Source organism: Belonocnema kinseyi, chromosome 9 (genome assembly GCF_010883055.1).
Source record: "Belonocnema kinseyi isolate 2016_QV_RU_SX_M_011 chromosome 9, B_treatae_v1, whole genome shotgun sequence".
Lineage (NCBI taxonomy): Eukaryota > Metazoa > Arthropoda > Insecta > Hymenoptera > Cynipidae > Belonocnema > Belonocnema kinseyi.
In genome coordinates this window covers 1,139,313-1,151,796 of record NC_046665.1, presented here as the reverse complement: position 1 = coordinate 1,151,796, position 12,484 = coordinate 1,139,313, and positions in this window count along the sequence as shown.

Sequence of the window (12,484 nt, the reverse complement as noted above, 5' to 3'; positions counted from 1 at the left end):
TTTTCATCAAGACATAAAAGTGATAGAACAACGATATCAGGGTAGATGGGACAAGGTCATGATGGCTGCTTTTTGCTGGATGTTGAAAAGGGAAACGAATGTAGGTCTTAAACGTAAGTGTAACCCTTTTCATCGTTCCTTCGAAGAAAAAAGGACACGTTATAGCAGGCAGAAAATAGACTGAAGTAGGTCTATAAATCAAGTTAATTACGATAAAAAGCAAGATAAAATGTAAATACGAAAGATAGTATAAATATATTCCTTAAGTCTAAGAAAAGCAGAAAGAAAAAAATTTTGAATAAAACTCTTATTCATTTGCATGTTTAAGTTACCGTTCTACATGTTAATTGATACAAACATTGTCAGGTTAATTGAAATGGGGTTAATTCTACTTGTAGTTCTAAGTTTCTTCAAATGAGTAATGTGCGTCTAAATTTTTAACCACCTATAGTACAATCAAATGAATTTTATTGTGTTACAACGGGAACACTTAAGTTAAGTTGTATTGCGTTAAGCAAAATTTCGTTAGGTTCTGTTAAGTTAGATTCATTTGTAGGTTAATATCGAATTAACCTACAGTATGTTCACACGTACAGTAGGAAAATAGCTGCGGTTATTACGGGGGCTGTTTGATGAGTCAGTGACTTTTTGAATAAGAGATTTTTTCGGCAAAAAGCGTTTTATTTCGCAACATAATCTCCTTTTAGTTAAATATACTTATTCCAGCGTGTTTTTAATTTTTTTATTCTTTTCAAATAATAGGTTTTCTCAAGACTCTCAAAATAGGCGTTTGTTTCGGTGATGACCTCTTAATTCGACCCAAATCTCTTACCGCCCAGCCATTTCTTCAGGTTTAGAACCAGGAAATAGTCGCAGGGGGCTAAATCTGGAGAATATGCTGCATGAGGTAGCAGTTCGTAGCCCAATTTATGGATTTTTGCCATCGGAACTACACACGTGGGCACCCGTGCATTGTCCTGATGGAACAGCACTTTTATCTTCGACAAATGCGGTAATTTTTTCTTCAAATCAGTATCAAATCTGTCCAAAAGCTCCGAATAATATTGACCGTTGATTGTTTTACCCTTCTGAAGGTAATCGATGTGAATGATACAGCGTGCGTCCCCAAAAACTGTGGCCATGACCTTGTTGGCCGACAGACACACCTTGGCCTTCTTTGGCGCACGTTCACCCGAAGAAACCCACAATTTCGATTGTTCCTGGGTCTCTGGTGTGTTCTGATGGATCCACGTTTCGTCCTCGGTTACGAAACGGCGCAGAAAGTAGTTCGGATTGCGGTTGAACATCGCTAAACACTCCTTTGAAGTGGTCACAGGGTTGCGCTTATGGTCGAGTGTGAGCAATGGCGGCACCCATCTCATGCACTTTCATTCTCCTATCGTCCAATATCATTCCATGGATTTTATCGACGATTTCTGGCGTGATGACCCCTTTTGGGCGACCTGAACGTTCGGCGTCACTTGTGCTGGTACGACCAAAACGGAACTCAGTAAACCACTTCCTAACCATTGAAATTGATGGTGCCGAGTTCCCATAGTATTTATCAAGCCTTTTCTTCGTTTCAGTAATGTTTTTTTACGTAAAAAATAATGCTTAATCAGGACACGAAATTCATTTTTTTCCATTTTCGTTAAAATTCACGAGGTTATGTACTTTCAATGGCTGTCAAGCACAAATTAAATAACCCAGCTTGCTCGAGATTTAACAAGATTCTATTCAAAGATGGCGTTAACGAAATAAAATGCTTATTTGCCGAAAAAATCTCTTATTCAAAAAGTCGCTGACTTAGCAAACAGCCCTCGTATTATGGAATTTTGCATAAGATTTTTCCGCTAACAACAACAAAATTTATAGCTGATAAATCGTTACATCGTGCATTTTCAAATTCCTGTTTTTTACAACATTGACAAATATTCATGTTTATTAATGATTTCAAACAATTTTTATAAACAAAATTAGAGTTTGGCTATTTTGCAAAGTATACCATGCATTTTTAACGAAAGCAACTATAAGAATGTCTTTCCACTCACTCTTTACTACGATACGTTAAAAATGTACAAGAATTATAAATTATTTAACCAATTTTTATTAGGAACAAAATTATCATAGGAAACATATTTTAACTTAATTATGTAATTAAATATTAGGCGTATTTATTGGGAAATATTATAACTCTAAATTTTGTTAAGATTATTGTTTAAATAATCGTTGTTGTCTATTTAAAAAATGGCAAAGAATCATCTAAAAGATATTCTTATTTGATTTCGTCATCAAAAACTAGTACCACTCGTTTGGAAATACCTGAACTCTAAATTTCTTTTGAAAATAGTTTAAATAATTCATAATTATTGGGATTTGCAAAGTATCGTAGCAAATAGTCATCGGAAATACATTTTTAGCCAATCCCCAAAAGAATTAGCTCATTGGTTGAACAATAGCCAATCTTGGCTGTAATCCTACACATTGTCGCTTATTATGCAGTAGTTTTTTAAAATTTTAGAACGAATTTCTCATTTTTTGGAGAATGATAATTTCCTTACATTTTTTTTAGTTAAATTGTGAATAATTATTTTTCAGGTCGATTTAATTGATAGAAGATATTACTAATTAATAAGCGACATATAGTATAAGAGATAAAAAAAAGAATTTTGCCTATATTTTTTATAAAAAGGATCAAGTGATTTTAATTTTAATTTAATATATTCAGAAGAAAATAATTGTTTAAAAAGTTGACAAATGTTTCAATAATTGCTAAATATCATAAAAAATATTTTATTCTCAAAATTCATTAAAAGTGTAATTAATTTGAGAAAATATTAACTTTTCTCGATTTGATGGAGAAAAAAATACAAATTGTTTGAACCATTGAAAAATATGTTAAGAAAAAAATATTATTTTTCACATTTGTCATGTTTGGGCCATTTTTGGGGCAAACTACAAGGAGGATGAAGGAGACCAAATTAAAAGTTATTGGGTACAATTTATTCCTTGAGCATTCCTTATGAAGTACATAAAATTTAATATATAAAATGTTAATAACAAGTAGGTTATTTAAAAATTTTTTTCGAAAACCCAGCTTTTCCCAATTCAAGTCCATTTTAACATTAAACGCCCGGGGGCACGAATTTTTAATGCCCGATTTCACGGGTCCCGTAATAATAAGCGCTTGTAATTGAAGTTCTTTTTTAAAAAAATTTATGTTATAATATTTCATAGAGTTTTTTTAATGTTATCTTACCCCCCCCCCCCCCCCCCCCAGATATTTTTCGATTCCAAATCCTATAACAAATGATTTTGAATAGGCTGCGTCAAATCGTCGGAAAAAATTGGGGAAGCTCAAAAAGGTACCTAATGGCGACAGTCGTCAAAATGAATCATCTCTCACTGAAGAGATGCCTAGGTCTAGGAGTAATCCACCTGTGAAACAAAAGAAGGTAATTGTTCATAAACTGAGTGCAACAAAAGTGAAAACAAATAAAAAAGAAGATCTAGTTCTTTCTGCACCAGTGAGTATACGAATTGCATATATAATAAATATAGTATATATTGCTGAATCATTTTGAAAAAGATTGTAAAAATTGATTTGTATACACAGTGAACCTCTCGGGAGACCCTATCGGGCCTCCTGATAGAGTTCTTACGAGAATTGTCAATTGACGCCGCGCCACAGGTAGGAGTAAAAGAAGCATCGCGTAGGGAGCGGCGGTCGCTCAGGTGTGAACAAACAAAAGCGTTTTCTACGATACGGCCCTCTATAGTATCTGGGTAATTTTCCACCATGGTCAGCCCCAAAATCTGTTCGCATATCTATACAATTTATATCTGACATAGCCATGAAATATTAGTATTTTATATTTGCAGTTCATAAAATGCGGTGATTATGGAGAAATTTTGGACTGCATCTTAGAAAATCTAAAAAGAATATCGCATGAATGCCTCAAATAATTTAATCCACACCTTCATCAGTTTAACATCAATGATAAAATGATTATTACAATGAGTAAGTGTTATTCGTAAATATATAAGTAAGATTTAATGCTCCATTAACACATTTATACTGTGCGATTCCTTCATTTGGGCAACTATATAGATAAAATTATATCTTGTATAACTTGGAATAAATTGATAAAATTATTTGACAAGTTCTTTTCAAATTATAAACAATACAGTTTGTTATAAATAGATGCTGCGTGGGGACCGTCCACAGATATCGTAATACTAATAATAATACCCAACCTGCCCCCTCGTCAAAACCCTGATGATGTGTAGACCTCGCCGAAGGGTCATGCGATAAATTGTCGTACCCTCTCCGTTCCTATTGGATACGACACATAAACACATAAAAAAGCAACTTAATTGAATTTACTTTGTCAGGTGACATTTAGAAAAAACGTACCCCCTCGGGCGAGCTAAATCGCGACGGTTTTTCAATCCTCCCCCCACCCCCCTCTACCGATTGACGATATTTATGGACAGGCCCATCAATGATAAAATATTAAACAACTTCAATGCAAAAAATTTTTTTAGAACAGTTAATTTCTTAGCCAACTCTCGGGTCAACTTAATTTGAAATTCATAAAATACAATTTCATATCTAATATAGCTAATAAGTAATCTAATTATGTTATATATGTTTTCCAGATCTCATATTCTCTCCAGGAGAACAGGTTCCTCTGAATAGTATGGATTTAAACGATGCAATAATTTATGAAGTACGGAAAAGACCACAAATTTCAAGAAAATAGATCTTTGGCAGGAGATATCGACCTGCATGAACTGAAGTGAAAAAGAATGAAATATGAGGATTTAAAAGCGAAAGCTTAAAACCTTTTTTTTTAAATTGAACTTTGCACCCCTACAAATTACAGTCTGTCAGAATTGAAAACATGGATCAACTTCCGAAAAAGGTCTATTTCCGATTTCCTTCAAACTGCGTATACCCATGTATTTTGATGCGCTGATTACGCATATGATAGTGAACATTGGCCCAAATTTGCTCTTCATGGAGAAATCATGGAAAAAAACCATAAAAATTATAGTTTTTTAACATTATCTCAGCTAATATGCAAAACTGAAAAAATGTCTCAAATAAAAGTTGTCGATATCATCAAAAGACACATTCTTTATTCCAAGCATTTTTTTATAGGAATGACTGTTTCCGAGAAACTCGGAAAAATGAAAGTGAAAGAAGTCATAGGGTGCCATTCCGCCCCCCATAAGACGTTAGAAAAGGGGTGGGGGTGTGATGTTACATTATTTCTATGACAAGTCACAGGGGCGTGATCTTACATTATTTGTATGAACAGTCACAGGGGCGCCTTCCCGCCACTCGCGGGGCGTTGGACAATGGTCAGGAGTGTGATCTTACATTATTTCATTAACCAGTCACAGGGGTGCCGTCCCGCCCATACGCGGCGTTGGAAAAGGATCAGGGGTGTGATCTTACATTATTTCTATGACCAGTCATAGGGGTGCCTTCCTGCCCACACAGGGCCTTGGAAAACTTTGAGGAGTGCGATCTTCCATTATTTCTATGAACAGTCAAAGGGGTGCCTTCCTGCCCCTCAGGCAGGGGTGCGATCTACCATTAGTTCTATGTCCAGGAACAGGGGTGCCTTCCGGCCCCTCACGGGGCGTTGTAACAGGGGCAGGGGTATGATCTTACATTACTTCTATGACCAGACACAGGGCTGTCATCCCGCCCCCAGTGGAGCGTTTGAAAATGGACAGTGGTGTGATCTTATATTAATTCAATGATCAGTCAGAGGTGTGCCCTCCGCCCCTCACGGGGCGTTGGAACAAGGTCAGGGGCGTGATCTAACATTTTTTCTATGACCCATGACAGGAGTGCCTTCAAGCACCTCTCGGGGCGTTGGAAAAAGGTGAAAGGTGTGACCTTACATTATTTCTATGACCAGTCACAGGGGTGCCTTCCAACCCACACGGGGCGTTGGAAAAGTTTCAGGGGTGCGATCATCCATTATTTTTATGACCAGTCACAGGGGTGCCTTCCCGCCCACACGGGGCGTTGGAAAATGGTCAGAGATTTGATCTTAAATTATTTCTATGATCAGTCACAGTGGTGCCTTTCCGCCCATCACAGTGCGTTGGAAAAGGTTCAGGCGTGTGTTCTAACATTATTACTATGACTATTGGAACAGGGCTTGGAGTGCGATCTTACATTATTTCCATGACCAGTCTTACGGGTAATTTCCGCCCACACAGGGCGTTGGAACAGGTGCTGGGGTGTGGTCTTACATTATTTGTATAACCATCCACAGGGGTTCATTCCCGCCCATACGAGTCGTTGGAAAAGGGACAGGGGTGTGATGTTACATTATTTCTATGACCAGTCACAGTAGAGCCTTCCCGCCCATCGCGGGGCGTTGAAAATGTTTCCGGAGTGTGATCTTACATTATTTCTATGACCACTGACAGGGGTGCCTTCCCGCCAGTAACGGGGCCTTGGAAAAGTAGGGTTGGTGTAATTTTACATTATTTCTAGGACCAGCCACAGGGTTGCCTTCTCGCCCACACAAGGCTTTCGAAAAGTGTAAGAGGTCTGATCTTACATTATTTCTATGACCAGGCACGGGGGTGCCCTTACGCCCCCACGGAGCTTTGGAAATAGGTCAGGGGTGTGATCTTTAATTATTTCTATGATTAGTCACAGGGTGCCCTCCCGCCCCTCGCAGGACGTTGGAACAGAGTCAGGGGTACGATCTTACAATATTTCTATGACCAGTTACATTATTGTATTATTTAGATGACCCGTAACAGAGGTACCTTCCCGCCCAAACGGGGCGTTGGAAAAGAGTCAGCGGTGTGATCTTACATTATTTATATGACTGGTCACAGGAGTTCCTTCTTGCCCCTCACGGGGCGTTGGAGGTGTGTCAGGGGTGTGATCTGACATTATTTCTATGTCCAGTCACAGGGGTGCCTCCCGCCCAAACGGGGCGTTGGAAAATGGTCAATGGTGTGAGCTTACATTATTTATATGACTGATCACAGGAGTTCCTTCTTGCCCCCCACGGGGCGTTGGAGGTGAGTCAGGGGTGTGGTCTGACATTATTTCTATGTTCGGTCACAGGGGTGCCTCTCGCCCAAACGAGGCGTTGGAAAAGGGGCAGAAGTGGGATGTTACATTATTTTTATGACCAGACATAGGGGTGCCTTTCCGCCCACAAGGGGGCGTTGGAAGACTGACAGGGGTGTGATCTCACATTATATATATGACCAGTCACATGGGTACCTTCTAGCCACTCGCGGGGCTTTGAAAAAGAGTCAGAAGTGGGATGTTACATTATTTCTATGACCAGTCACACGGGTTCCTTTTTGCCCCTCACGGGGTGTTACAGGCGTCCAAGGGAGAGATCTTACATTATTTCTATGGCCACCCGTCTCTGCAGAGCGAAGGAAAAGAGTCAGGGTGTGATAATACATTATTGATACGACCAGTCACAAGGTTGCCTTCCGGTCAAAGCGGGGCGTTGGAAAAGGGACAGGGATGAGATCTTTCATTATTTCTATGACCAGGCACAGAGGTACCTTCCCGCCCAAACGGGACGTTGGAAAATGATCAATGGTGTGATCTTACATCATTTATATGACTGGTCACAGGAGTTCCTTCTTGCCCCTCACGGGGCGTTGGAGGTGAGTCAGGGGTGTGATCTGACATTATTTCTATGTCCAGTCACAGGGATGCCTCCCACCCAAACGAGGCGTTGAAAAAGGGGCAGAAGTGGGATGTTACATTATTTTTATGACCAATCATAGTGCCTTTCCGCCCATAAGGGGCATTGGAAAAGGTGCAGGGGTGTGATCTTACATTATTTTTATGACCAATCGCAGGGGTGCTTTCCCACACACACAGAGGCGTTTGAACAGGGTCAGGGTTGTGATATTACAATATTTCTATGACCAATTCCGTTCTTGCATTATATACATGACCCGCAACAGGGGTGCGTTTCAGAACCTCACGGGAGTTGGAAAAGGGTAATAAGTGTGATGATACATTATTTCTAGTACAACTCACTGGGGTGCCTTCCCGCCCTAACGGGGCGTTGGAACAGGAGCAAGGGTAGGATCTTATATTGTCTCCATGATCAGTCACAGGGATGCCTTCCCGCCCACACGGTGCGTTGGAAATTCGGCAGGGGTGTGATCTTAGATTATTTCTATGGCCAGTCACAGGGGTACCTTCCCCTCCCCTCGCAGGACGTTGGAACAGGGTCAGGGGTACGATCTTACAATATTCCTATGAACAGTTACACTATTGTATTATTAAATGACCCGTAACAGGGGTGCCTTCCAGCCCTTCGCGGGGCGTTGGAAAAGGGTCACGGGTGTGATCTTACTTTATTTCTATGACAAGTCACTGGGGTGCCTTCCCGCCCCAGACGGGACAATGGAAAAGTTTCAGGGGTGCGATCTTCCATTATTTCTATGACCAGTAACAGGGGTGCCTTCCCACCCTTCACGGGTTGTTGGAAAAGAGAAAGGGGTGTGATCTCCAATTATTTTTATGACCAGTGACATGGATGCCTTCTAGCCACTCGCGGGGCGTTGAAAAAGACTCAGAATTGTGATCTTACATTATTTATATGACCAGTCACATGGTTGGCTTCCCGCCCACACGGGGCGTTGGAAAAGGGTCAGGGGTGTGATCTTACATAATTTATACGGCCTGTAACAGGCGTGCCTTCCAGCCCCTCACGCGGTGCTGGAAAAGGGTCAAAGGTGTGATCTTACGTTATTTCTATGACAATTCACTGGAGTGCCTTCCCGCCCCACACAGGGCTTCGGAAAAGAGTCAGCTGTGTGATCTTACATTATTTCTGGGACCAGTTACAGGGGTGCCTTCCCGCCCATACGAGGCGTTAGATAAGCTACAGGGGTGTCGTCTTACATTATTTTTATGACCAGTTACAGGGCTGCCTTTCTGCACACACGACACGTTGGAAAAGGGGCAAGGGTGTGATTTTAAATTATTTCTATGACCAGACACAGGGGTGCCTTTTCGGCCCTCGCGGAGCGTTGGAACAGGGGTTCGTTCCAGAACCTCACGGGGAGTTGGAAAAGGTTGGAAAAGGGAATGCCTTCCCGCCCCTTACGGGGAGTAGAAATGGGTTCAGGGGTGTGACCTTAAATTATTTCTATGACTAGTTACAGGGTCCCTTCACGCCCCTCACGGGTCGTTGAAATAAAGGTAGGGATGTAAACTTACATTATTTCTATGACGAATCACAAGTGTGACTGCCCGTCCCTAATGGGGCGTTGGAAGAGGGTTTGGGTTGTGATCTTACATTATTTCTATGACCAGTTACAGAGGTGCCTTCCCACCTACACCAGGTGTTGGAAAAGGGTCAGGGGTGTGATCTTACATTATTTCTATAACGAGTCACAGGGGTTCCTTTCTGCCCACACGGGGCGTTGAAAAAGTTTAAGGTGTGCGGTCTTCCATTATTTCTATGGCCTGTCACAGAGGTGCCTTCCAGATCCTCACTAGGCGTTGGAAAATGTTCACAGGTGTGATCTTACATTATTTCTATGACTAGTCACTGACGTGCCTTCCCGCCTCACACAGGGCGTTGGAAATGTTTCAGGAGTGCGATCTTCCATTATCTTTATGACCAGTAACAGGATTGCCTTCCCGCACCTCACGAGGCGTTGGAAAAGGTGCATGAGGGTGATCTTACATTATTTCTATAACCAGTCACAAGGGTGCCTTCTCGCCCCACACGGGACGTTGGAAAATGGTCAGGTGTGTGGTCATAAATAATATCTATGATCAGTCACAGGGGTGGCTTCCCACCCACATGGGGCGTTCGAAAAGTATCAGAGGTGCGATCTTCCCTTATTTCTATGTCCAGTAACAGGGGTGCATTCCGCCCTACATGGGGCGTTGGAAGAGGGTCGCAGGTGTGATCTTACATTATTTCTATGACCAAACACAGGAATGCCTTCCCGCCCCTTACGGGGAGTTGAAATGGTTTCAGGGTTGTGACCTTACATTATTTCTATGACCAGTCACAGAGATGCCTTCCCGCCCACAGGGGGCGTTGGAAATTTTCGGGGGTGTGATCTTGAATTATTTGTATGACCAGCCACAGGCATGCCTTTCCGCCCAGACAGGACGTTGAAAAATGGTCACGGGTGTGATCTTACATTATATTTGTAACCAGTCACAGGGGTGCCTTCCTACCCACACGGGGCGTTGAAAAAGTTTCAGGGGTGCGATCTTCCATTATTTCTATGAACAGTAACAGGGTTGCCTTCCCGTCCACACGAGGCGTTGAAAAAGGGTCATCAGTGTGATCTTACATTAATTCTATGACCCGTAACAGAGGCGCCTTCCAGACCCTCACTAGGCGTTAGAAAAAGGTTCACAAGTGTGATCTTACATTATTTCTATTACTAATCACTGACGTGACTTTCCGCCTCACACGGGGCGTTGGAAAAGGGTCACAGGTGTGATCTGACATTATTTCTATTACAAGTCACTGACTTGCCTTCCCGCCTCACACGGGGCGATGGAAAAGGATCAGGGGTGTGACCTGACATTATTTCTATGACTAGTCACTGACGTGACTTCCAGCCTCACACGGGGCGTTGGAAAAGGGATAGGGATTTGACCTCACATTATTTCTATAACCAGTCACAGGGGTGCCTTCCCACCCACATGGGGCTTTGGATAAGTTTTAGTGGTGCGATCTTCTATTATTTCTATGTGCAGTAACAGGGATGCCTTCCCGATACTCACGGGTCGTTGAAAAAGGGGCAGGGGTGCGATCTTCCATTATTTTAATGACCAGTCACAGGGGTGCCTTCCCGCTCGCATGAGGCGTTGAAAAATGGTCGGGGATTTGATCTTAAATTATTTGTATGATCAGTCACAATGGTGCCTTTCCGCCCATCACGTTGCGTTGGAAATGGGTCAGGGGTGTGATTTTACATTATTTCTATGACCAATCACAGGGTGGAAAAGGGGTAGGAGTGTGATCTTTCGCTATTTTAATGACCAGTCACAGAGGTGCCTTTTCGCCCTCCAAGGGGCGTTGGAAGAGGGGCAGTAGTGTGATCTTCCAGTATTTCTATGACCAGCCACAGGGGTGCCATCCCACCCACACGGGGCGTTGGAAACTTTTCAGGGGTGTGATCTTTTATTATTTCTATGACCAGTTACATTCTTGCATTATATACATGACTAGCGTAACAGGGGTGCGTTCCAGAACCTCACGGGGAATTGGAAAAGGGTTCGGAGTGTGATCTCCCATTTTTTTTATGACCAGTCACAGGGGTGCCTTCTCGCCCCAAACGGGACATTGGAAAATGGTCAGGGGTGTGATCATATATAATTTCTATGACCAGTCACAGCAGTGGCTTCCCACCCACATGGGGCTTTGGAAAAGTTTCAGGGGTGCGATCTTCCATTATTTCTATGTGCAATAACAGGGGTGCCTTCCCGCTACTCACGGGTCGTTGGAAAAGGGGCAGGGGCGATATCTTCCATTATTTCCATGACCAGTCACAGGGCTGCCATCCTGCCCCTAGTGGAGCGTTTGAAAATGGGCAATGGCGTGATCTTATATTATTTCTATGACCAGTCACTGCGGTTCCTTTCCGTCCTTCGTAGTGCGTTGAAAAAGGGGCAGGGGTGTGATGTTACATTATTCCTGTGGCCTAAAGGATTGGGGGTGTGATGTTACCTTACTTGTATCACCAGTCACAGGGGTGCCTTCCCGCCCACACGTGACGTTGAAAAAAGGTCAGGTGTATGATTTTCCATCATTTCTATGAACAATTACAGGGGTGCCCCCCCCCCACACGAGGCGTTAAAAAAGTTGCAGGAATGTAATCTTACATTATTTTTATGACCAGACACAGGGGTGCCTTCCCGCCCACACAGGGCGTTGGAAAGGGGTCAGGAATGTCATCTTCCATTATTTCTATGACCGGTCACTGCAGTGCCTTACCGCCCTTCGCGGTACGTTGGAAAAGGGGCAGTTTTGTGATGTTACTTTATTTCTATAGTCAATCACATGGGTGTCTTCCCGCCCACACGGGGCGTTGGGAAAGGGTCAGGGGTGTGATCTTACATTATTTCTATGACCAGTCACGGCAGTTCCTTCCCGTCCTTCGTGGTGCATTGAAAAAGGGGCAGGGTTGTGATCTTACATCATTTCTATGACCAGTCACACGGGTGCCTTCCCACCCACACGAGGCCTTGGAAATGGGGCAGGGGTGTGATCTTACATTATTTCTGTGACTAGTTACATTCTTACATTATTTCTGACACCAGTCTCATGGGTACCTTCGCGCCCACACCAGGCGTTAGAAAACGTGAATAAGTGTGATCTTACGAGGGTAGTTCAATAAGTCCTTAGAATGACCAACAGATGGCGCGCGAAACGCTCCAAATCATCTGTTTTCAGTCAGCACCACTCCCGACTAGATATAT